This window comes from Triticum aestivum, chromosome 5A (genome assembly GCF_018294505.1).
Source record: "Triticum aestivum cultivar Chinese Spring chromosome 5A, IWGSC CS RefSeq v2.1, whole genome shotgun sequence".
Taxonomy (NCBI): Eukaryota; Viridiplantae; Streptophyta; class Magnoliopsida; order Poales; family Poaceae; genus Triticum; species Triticum aestivum.
Genome location: NC_057806.1, coordinates 137,097,092 through 137,105,176, shown reverse-complemented (window position 1 = coordinate 137,105,176; position 8,085 = coordinate 137,097,092).

Genomic DNA, 8,085 nt, shown 5'->3' with positions numbered 1-8,085 from the left:
GGGAGTTCCGCCGCCAGAAGCCTCCGTAGCCACCGAAAACAAATCTAGACCCGTTCCGGCACCCTGCTGGAGGGGGAAATCCCTCTCCGGTGGCCATCTTCATCATCTCGGCGCTCTCCATGACGAGGAGGGAGTAGTTCTCCCTCGGGCCTGAGGGTATGTACCAGTAGCTATGTGTTTGATCTCTCTCTCGTGTTCTTGAGGTGATACGATCTTGATGTATCACGAGATTTGCTATTATATTTGGATCCTATGATGTTTCTTCCCCCTCTACTCTCTTGTAATGGATTGAATTTCCCCTTTGAAGTTATCTTATCGGATTGAGTCTTTAAAGATTTGAGAACACTTGATGTATGTCTTGCCGTGTGTATCTGTGGTGACAATGGGATACCACGTGATTCACTTGATGTATGTTTTGGTGATCAACTTGCGGGTTCCGCCCATGAACCTATGCATAGGGGTTGGCACATGTTTTCGTCGTGATTCTCCGGTAGAAACTTTGGGGCACTCTTTGAGGTTCTATGTGTTGGTTGAATAGATGAATCTGAGATTGTGTGATGCATATCGTATAATCATACGCACGGATACTTGAGGTGACATTGGAGTATCTAGGTGACATTAGGGTTTTGGTTGATTTGTGTCTTAAGGTGTTATTCTAGTACGAACTCTAGGGTTGTTTGTGACACTTATAGGAATAGCCCAACGGATTGATTGGAAAGAATAACTTTGAGGTGGTTTCGTACCCTACCATAATCTCTTCGTTTGTTCTCCGCTATTAGTGACTTTGGAGTGACTATTTGTTGCATGTTGAGGGATAGTTATGTGATCCAATTATGCTATTATTGTTGAGAGGACTCGCACTAGCGAAAGTATGAACCCTAGGCCTTGTTTCAACGCATTGCAATACCATTTACGCTCACTTTTATCATTAGTTACCTTGCTGTTTTTATAATTTCAGATTACAAATACCTTTATCTACCATCCATATTGCACTTGTATCACCATCTCTTCGCCGAACTAGTGCACCTATACAATTTACCATTGTATTGGGTGTGTTGGGGACACAAGAGACTCTTTGTTATTTGGTTGCAGGGTTGCTTGAGAGAGACCATCTTCATCCTACGCCTCCTATGGATTGATAAACCTTAGGTCATCCACTTGAGGGAAATTTGCTACTGTCCTACAAACCTCTGCACTTGGAGGCCCAACAACATCTACAAGAAGAAGGTTGTGTAGTAGACATCAAGCTCTTTTCTGGCACTGTTGCCGGGGAGGTGAGTGCTTGAAAGTATATCTTTAGATCTTGCAAATTGAGTTTATAAAAGAAAACTATAAAAAAATGGAATTGAGTTTGTCTCATACGCTTCACCTTTTTAATATCTTTCGTAAGTATGATGGAAAGGAAAATTGTGCTCAAATGCTAGAAGAAGAATTATATAGAATGCTTGGCATTAAATATGTGAATGATGAGCATGATTGCAATGTTGTTAGTATGAATTCTTTGAATATCCATAATACTAATGATGATTGCACTAGTTATTATGAAAATGTCTCCTATAAACATGTCAATTTTTGTGGAGTGCATCGGGTTTGTAAGTACACACCAAATATGGAAGATAGATATTGCAAGAGGCATATGTACTTAGAAACTAAATTGTTGCAGGAAAGTCTTGATGATTGTGCTGAAAAATTCAATATTTTTTGCGCCCCTTGTGAACTTTGCAATGAACATGGTCATTTAAATATCCAATGCAAATTGTTTCATGACCGAATCGTATCCAAAAATTGTGATAATTTGATTACCCTTGAGCATCATAAAGAGCTTAGTATTCTTTTGGGGTATGAGGAAATGAAACGTATAACTGAGGGTATTCCAAAGTTTAATCTTGATAGATTCCTTGATTTTGATCTAGAGAAAATTTATATGTATTGTGCGGTAAATTGTATTGAAAATCCTTATATTGCCAACTACATAAAGAAAATAAAACAAATAGAAGATGAAGAGAATACAAATGAAAGGGAAGAGGCCTCCCAATACCCTCCTATTATTTCTTATGATGAATCAGGTAACGAGGAGGAGCCTCCTATTCAACCAATCTCATTAATAAGGATCTCCAAAAAGAGGATTGAACCCACACATGATGTGGTGAAGAAGAAGAAAAGAAAAAGGAAGAGAGGTAAAAAGATATCGCCCCCAAATAATGTTGATCCTATTACTATCGTGCCTCATGAAAATATAATTGTGGAAGATAATGATACTTCTTATGATCTTGAAAATCTTTTTGGCACTTGCTTGGAAGAATATGATAATTGCTATACTATTAATGATGAGAGTGATTATGCTTATGATATGAAAAGGCCCAAGCTTGGGGATGCTATGTTTGATGAAGATGATGTTTTTGAGAATATATTTCCTACAATTAATGTTTGTCCCAATCTTGGGGATGCTATGTTTAATGAATATGATATTTTTAGTCTCCCAAGTTTTGATATGCAAATTTATAATGATGATAGCATGCCTCCTACTTATGATGATTATTGTGATGATACTTATGCTATAAAAAGTAGTGATTATATTTATAAAACTTGTCATGATTATGATTACCCTTTTTCTGAACATTACTCTTTTAATGTGGAAACAATTTATAGTATTCGAGTCTCTTATGATACTCCCACTATTCCGAATGAGAAGAATTTTGCTTATGTGGAGAGTAATAAAAATTCTATGCTTGTAGATCATGAAAAGAATGCTTTAGGTGCTGGTTATATTGTTGAATTAATTCATGATGCTACTGAAAATTATTATGAGGGAGGAACATATGCTTGTAGGAATTGCAATAATATCAAGTTTCCTCTTTATGTGCTTAAAGTTTTGAAGTTATGCTTGTCTTACATTCCTATGCAAGTTGATTCTTGTTCCCACAAGTTGTTTGCTCACAAAATCCCTATGCATAGGAAGTGGGTTAGAATTACATGTGCTAGTAATATTCTTCATGATACTCTCTTTATGTTTCAATTCTTATCCTTTATGTGAGCATCATTGAAATCATCATGCCTAGCTAGGGGCGTTAAACGATAGCACTTGTTGAGAGGAAACCCAACTTTATTTTCGTTCCTTGGTTTTTGCTCCTGTTTAGTAATAAATAATTTATCTAGCCTCTGTTATGATTGAGTTTGTATGTTTTAATTAGTGTTTGTGCCAAGTAGAACCGTTGGGAAGACTTGGGGAAAGTCTTGTTGATCATGCTGTAAAAAATAGAAACTTTAGCGCTCACGAGAATTGCTACCATTTTCATTTGGAAACTTCTATTTAGTTAATTCCTTTTGCATATGATTAATATATAAATTCCTCACGTTCAGAAATTTATTTTAGAATTTTTAGTGTTCCATATCTTGCGCTAGCTACATATTACTACAGACTATTCTGTTTTTGACAGATTCTGTTTTTCGTGTGTTGTTTGCTTATTTTGATGAATCTATGGCTAGTAAAATAGTTTATAAACCATAGAGAAGTTGGAATACAGTAGGTGTAACACCAATATAAATAAATAGTGAGTTAATTACAGTACCTTGAAGTGGTATTTTGTTTTCTTCCGCTAACGGAGCTCACGAGATTTTCTACTTTAAGTTTTGTGTTGTGAAGTTTTCAAGTTTTGGGTAAAGATTTGATGGATTATGGAACAAGGAGTGGCAAGAACCTAAGCTTGGGTATGCCCATGGAACACTCAAGATAATCTAAGGACAACTAAAAGCCAAAGCTTGGGGATGCCCCGGAAGGCATCCCCTCTTTCGTCTACTTCTATCGGTAACTTTACCTGGAGCTATATTTTTATTCGCCACATGATATGTGTTTTGCTTGGAGTGTCAATTTATTTTTTTAGGATTTTCTTGCTGTTATTTAGAACAATGTTTTGCATCTTTTATTTCAATAAAAGTGGCATTGATAGCCTTTACTATGCCTATTTTAGAAGTCCACATGTTGCTGTTTGAAAACAGAAAGTTTACCGCTGTTGCAATAATTCCCTAGAAAAGTCAGAATGTGATAAAATGTTGAAACCTTTTGCATATTAAGCTCTGATAAATTTACTACAGTGGGAATTTTCTCTCATTTTTGGAGCTAGGGAAGTATGGATGTTGCTGCATTCTTTACAGACTGTCCTGTTTAGGCAGATTGCTGTTATGTTTGCATTGTTTGCATATGTTTGCTTCTTTAATGATTCTATTTGAGGATAGGACTATTAAATATGAAGAGGCATTTAGTATGCAATGTTGACTAATAATTTTAGTGATTTGCTACAGTAGAGTATGATAAGGTTTTTGCAATGGTTTATACTAACTTATCTCACGAGTCCTTGTTGAGTTTTGTGTGGATGAAGCTTTTGAGATTTAGGGAGACCGTGATATGAGAGGAATTAAGGAGACACAAAAGCTCAAGCTTGGGGATGCCCAAGGCATCCCAAGATAATATTTCAAGAAGTCTCAAGCATCTAAGCTTGGGGATGCCCCAGTTGGCATCCCACCTTTCTTCTTCAACAACTATCGGTTAGTTTCGGTTGATCCTAAGTTTTTGCTTCTTCACATGATGTTTGCCATTCTTAGAATGTAATTTTATTTTTCCTTGCTTGCTGTTTGAATAAAATACCAAGATCTGAAATTCTTAAATGTTAGAGAGTCTTCACATAGTTGCATAATTATTCGACTACTCATTGATCTTCACTTATATCTTTCGGAGTAGTTTGTTGTTTGCTCTAGTACTTCACTTATATCTTTTAGAGCACGGTGGTGGTTTTATTTTGTAGAAATAAATGAACTCTCATGCTTCACTTAGATTATTTTGAGAGTCTTAAATAGCATGGTAATTTGCTTAAAATCCTAATATGCTAGGTATCCAAGATTAGTAAAAACTTTCTTATGAGTGTGTTGAATACTAAGAGAAGTTTGATGCTTGATGATTGTTTTGAGATATGCAGGTAATAATATCAAAGTCGTGCTAGTTGAGTAGTTGTGAATTTGAGAAATACTTGTGTTGAAGTTTGCAAGCCCCGTAGCATGCACTTATGGTAAACGTTGTGTAACAAATTTGAAACATGAGGTGTTATTTGATTGTCCTCCTTATGAGTGGCGGTCGGGGACGAGCGATGGTCTTTTCCTACCAATCTATCCCCCTAGGAGCATGCGCGTAGTACCGAGGTTTTTGATGACTTGTAGATTTTTGCAACAAGTATGTGAGTTCTTTATGACTAATGTTGAGTCCATGGATTATACGCACTCTCACCCTTCCATCCTTGCTAGCCTCTTCGGTACCGTGCATTGCCCTTTCTCACATTGAGAGTTGGTGCAAACTTCGCCGGTGCATCCAAACCCCGTGATATGATACGCTCTTTCACACATAAACCTCCTTATATCTTCCTCAAAACAGCCACCATACCTACCTATTATGGCATTTCCATTGCCATTCCGAGATATATTTCCATGCAACTTTCCACCGTTCCGTTTATCATGACACATTCATCATTGTCATATTGCTTAGCATGATCATGTAGTTGACATAGTATTTGTGGCAAAGCCACCGTTCATGATTCTTTCATACATGTCACTCTTGGTTCATTGCATATCCCGGTACACCACCGGAGGCATTCATATAGAGTCATCTGTGTTCTAGTATCGAGTTGTAATCATTGAGTTGTAAATAAATAGAAGTGTGATGATCATCATTATTAGAGCATTGTCCCAAGTGAGGAATAAATAAAAAAAGAGAAAGGCCATAAAAAAGAGAAGGCCCAAAAAAAGAGAAAGGCCATAAAAAAGAGAAGGCCCAAAAAAATATGAGAGAAAAAGAGAGAAGGGACAATGTTACTATCCTTTTACCACACTTGTGCTTCAAAGTAGCACCATGATCTTCATAGTAGAGAGTCTCTCATGTTATCACTTTCATATACTAGTGGGAATTTTTCATTATATAAATTGGCTTGTATATTCCAACAATGGGCCTCCTCAAGCGCCCTAGGTCTTCGTGATCAAGCAAGTTGGATGCACACCCACTAGTTTCTTTTGTTGAGCTTTCATACATTTATAGCTCTAGTGCATCTGTTGCATGGCAATCCCTACTCCTTGCATTAACATCAATCGGTGGGCATCTCCATAGCCCATTGATTAGCCTCGTTGATGTGAGACTTTCTCCCTTTTTGTCTTCTCCACATAACCCCCCTCATTATATTCTATTCCACCCATAGTGCTATATCCATGGCTCGAGCTCATGTATTGCGTGAAAGTTTCTGAGTTTGAGATTACTAAAGTATGAAACAATTTCTTGGCTTGTCATAGGGGTTGTGCATGATGAGAGCATTCTTGTGTGACGAAAATGGAGCATGACTAAACTATATGATTTTGTAGGGATGAACTTTCTTTGGCCATGTTATTTTGAGAAGACATAATTGCTTAGTTAGTATGCTTGAAGTATTATCATTTTCATGTCAATATGAACTTTTGTCTTGAATCTTTTGGATCTGAATATTCATACCACAATTAAGAAGAATTACATTGAAATTATGCCAACTAGCATTCCACATCAAAAATTCTTTCTTTTATCATTTACCTACTCGAGGACGAGCAGGAATTAAGCTTGGGGATGCTGATACGTCTCCAATGTATCTATAATTTTTGATTGCTCCATGCTATATTATCTACTGTTTTGAATATTTATGGGCTTTATTATACACTTTTATATCATTTTTGGGACTAACCTATTAACCCAGAGCCCAGTGCCAGTTTCTATTTTTACCCTGTTTTAGGGTTTCGAAGAACAGGAAAATCAAACAGAGTCCAATTGACCTGAAACTTCACGGAACTCATTTTTGGAAGGAAAGAAGCCCAGAAGACTTGGAGTGCACGTCGGGGGACCTGCGAGGAGGCCACGAGGCAAGGGGCACGCCCACCCCCTGGGCGCGCCCTCCACCCTCGTGGGCCCCTCGTGGCCCCCCTGACGTACTTCTTCCGCCTATATATCTCCATATACCCTAAAAACATCCGAGAGCACAATAGATCGGGAGTTCCGCCGCCAGAAGCCTCTGTAGCCACCGAAAACCAATCTAGACCCGTTCCGGCACCCTCCGGTGGCCATCTTCATCATCCCAGCGCTCTCCATGACGAGGAGGGAGTAGTTCTCCCTCGGGGCTGAGGGTATGTACCAGTAGCTATGTGTTTGATCTCTCTCTCTCTCTCTCTCGTGTTCTTAAGGTGATACGATCTTGATGTATCGCGAGCTTTGCTATTATATTTGGATCCTATGATGTTTCTTTCCCCCTCTACTCTCTTGTAATGGATTTAGTTTCCCCTTTGAAGTTATCTTATAGGTTGAGTCTTTAAAGATTTGAGAACACTTGATGTATGTCTTGTCGTGCGTATCTGTGGTGACAATGGGATACCACGTGATTCACTTGATGTATGTTTTGGTGATCAACTTGCGGGTTCCGCCCATGAATCTATGCATAGGGATTGGCACACGTTTTCATCGTGATTCTCCGGTAGAAACTTTGGGGCACTCTTTGAGGTTCTATGTGTTGTTTGAATAGATGAATCTGAGATTGTGTGATGCATATCGTATAATCATACCCACGGATACTTGAGGTGACATTGGAGTATCTAGGTGACATTAGGGTTTTGGTTGATTTGTGTCTTAAGGTGTTATTCTAGTACGAACTCTAGGGCTGTTTGTGACACTTATAGGAATAGCCCAACGGATTGATTGGAAAGAATAACTTTGAGGTGGTTTCGTACCCTACCATAATCTCTTCGTTTGTTCTCCGCTATTAGTGACTTTGGAGCGAATCTTTGTTGCATGTTGAGGGACTGTTATGTGATCCAATTATGCTATTATTGTTGAGAGGACTTGCACTAGCGAAAGTATGAACCCTAGGCCTTGTTTCAACGCATTGCAATACCGTTTACGCTCACTTTTATCATTAGTTACCTTGCTGTTTTTATAATTTCAGATTACAAATACCTTTATCTACCATCCATATTGCACTTGTATCTCCATCTCTTCGCCGAACTAGTGCACCTATACAATTTACCATTGTATTGGGT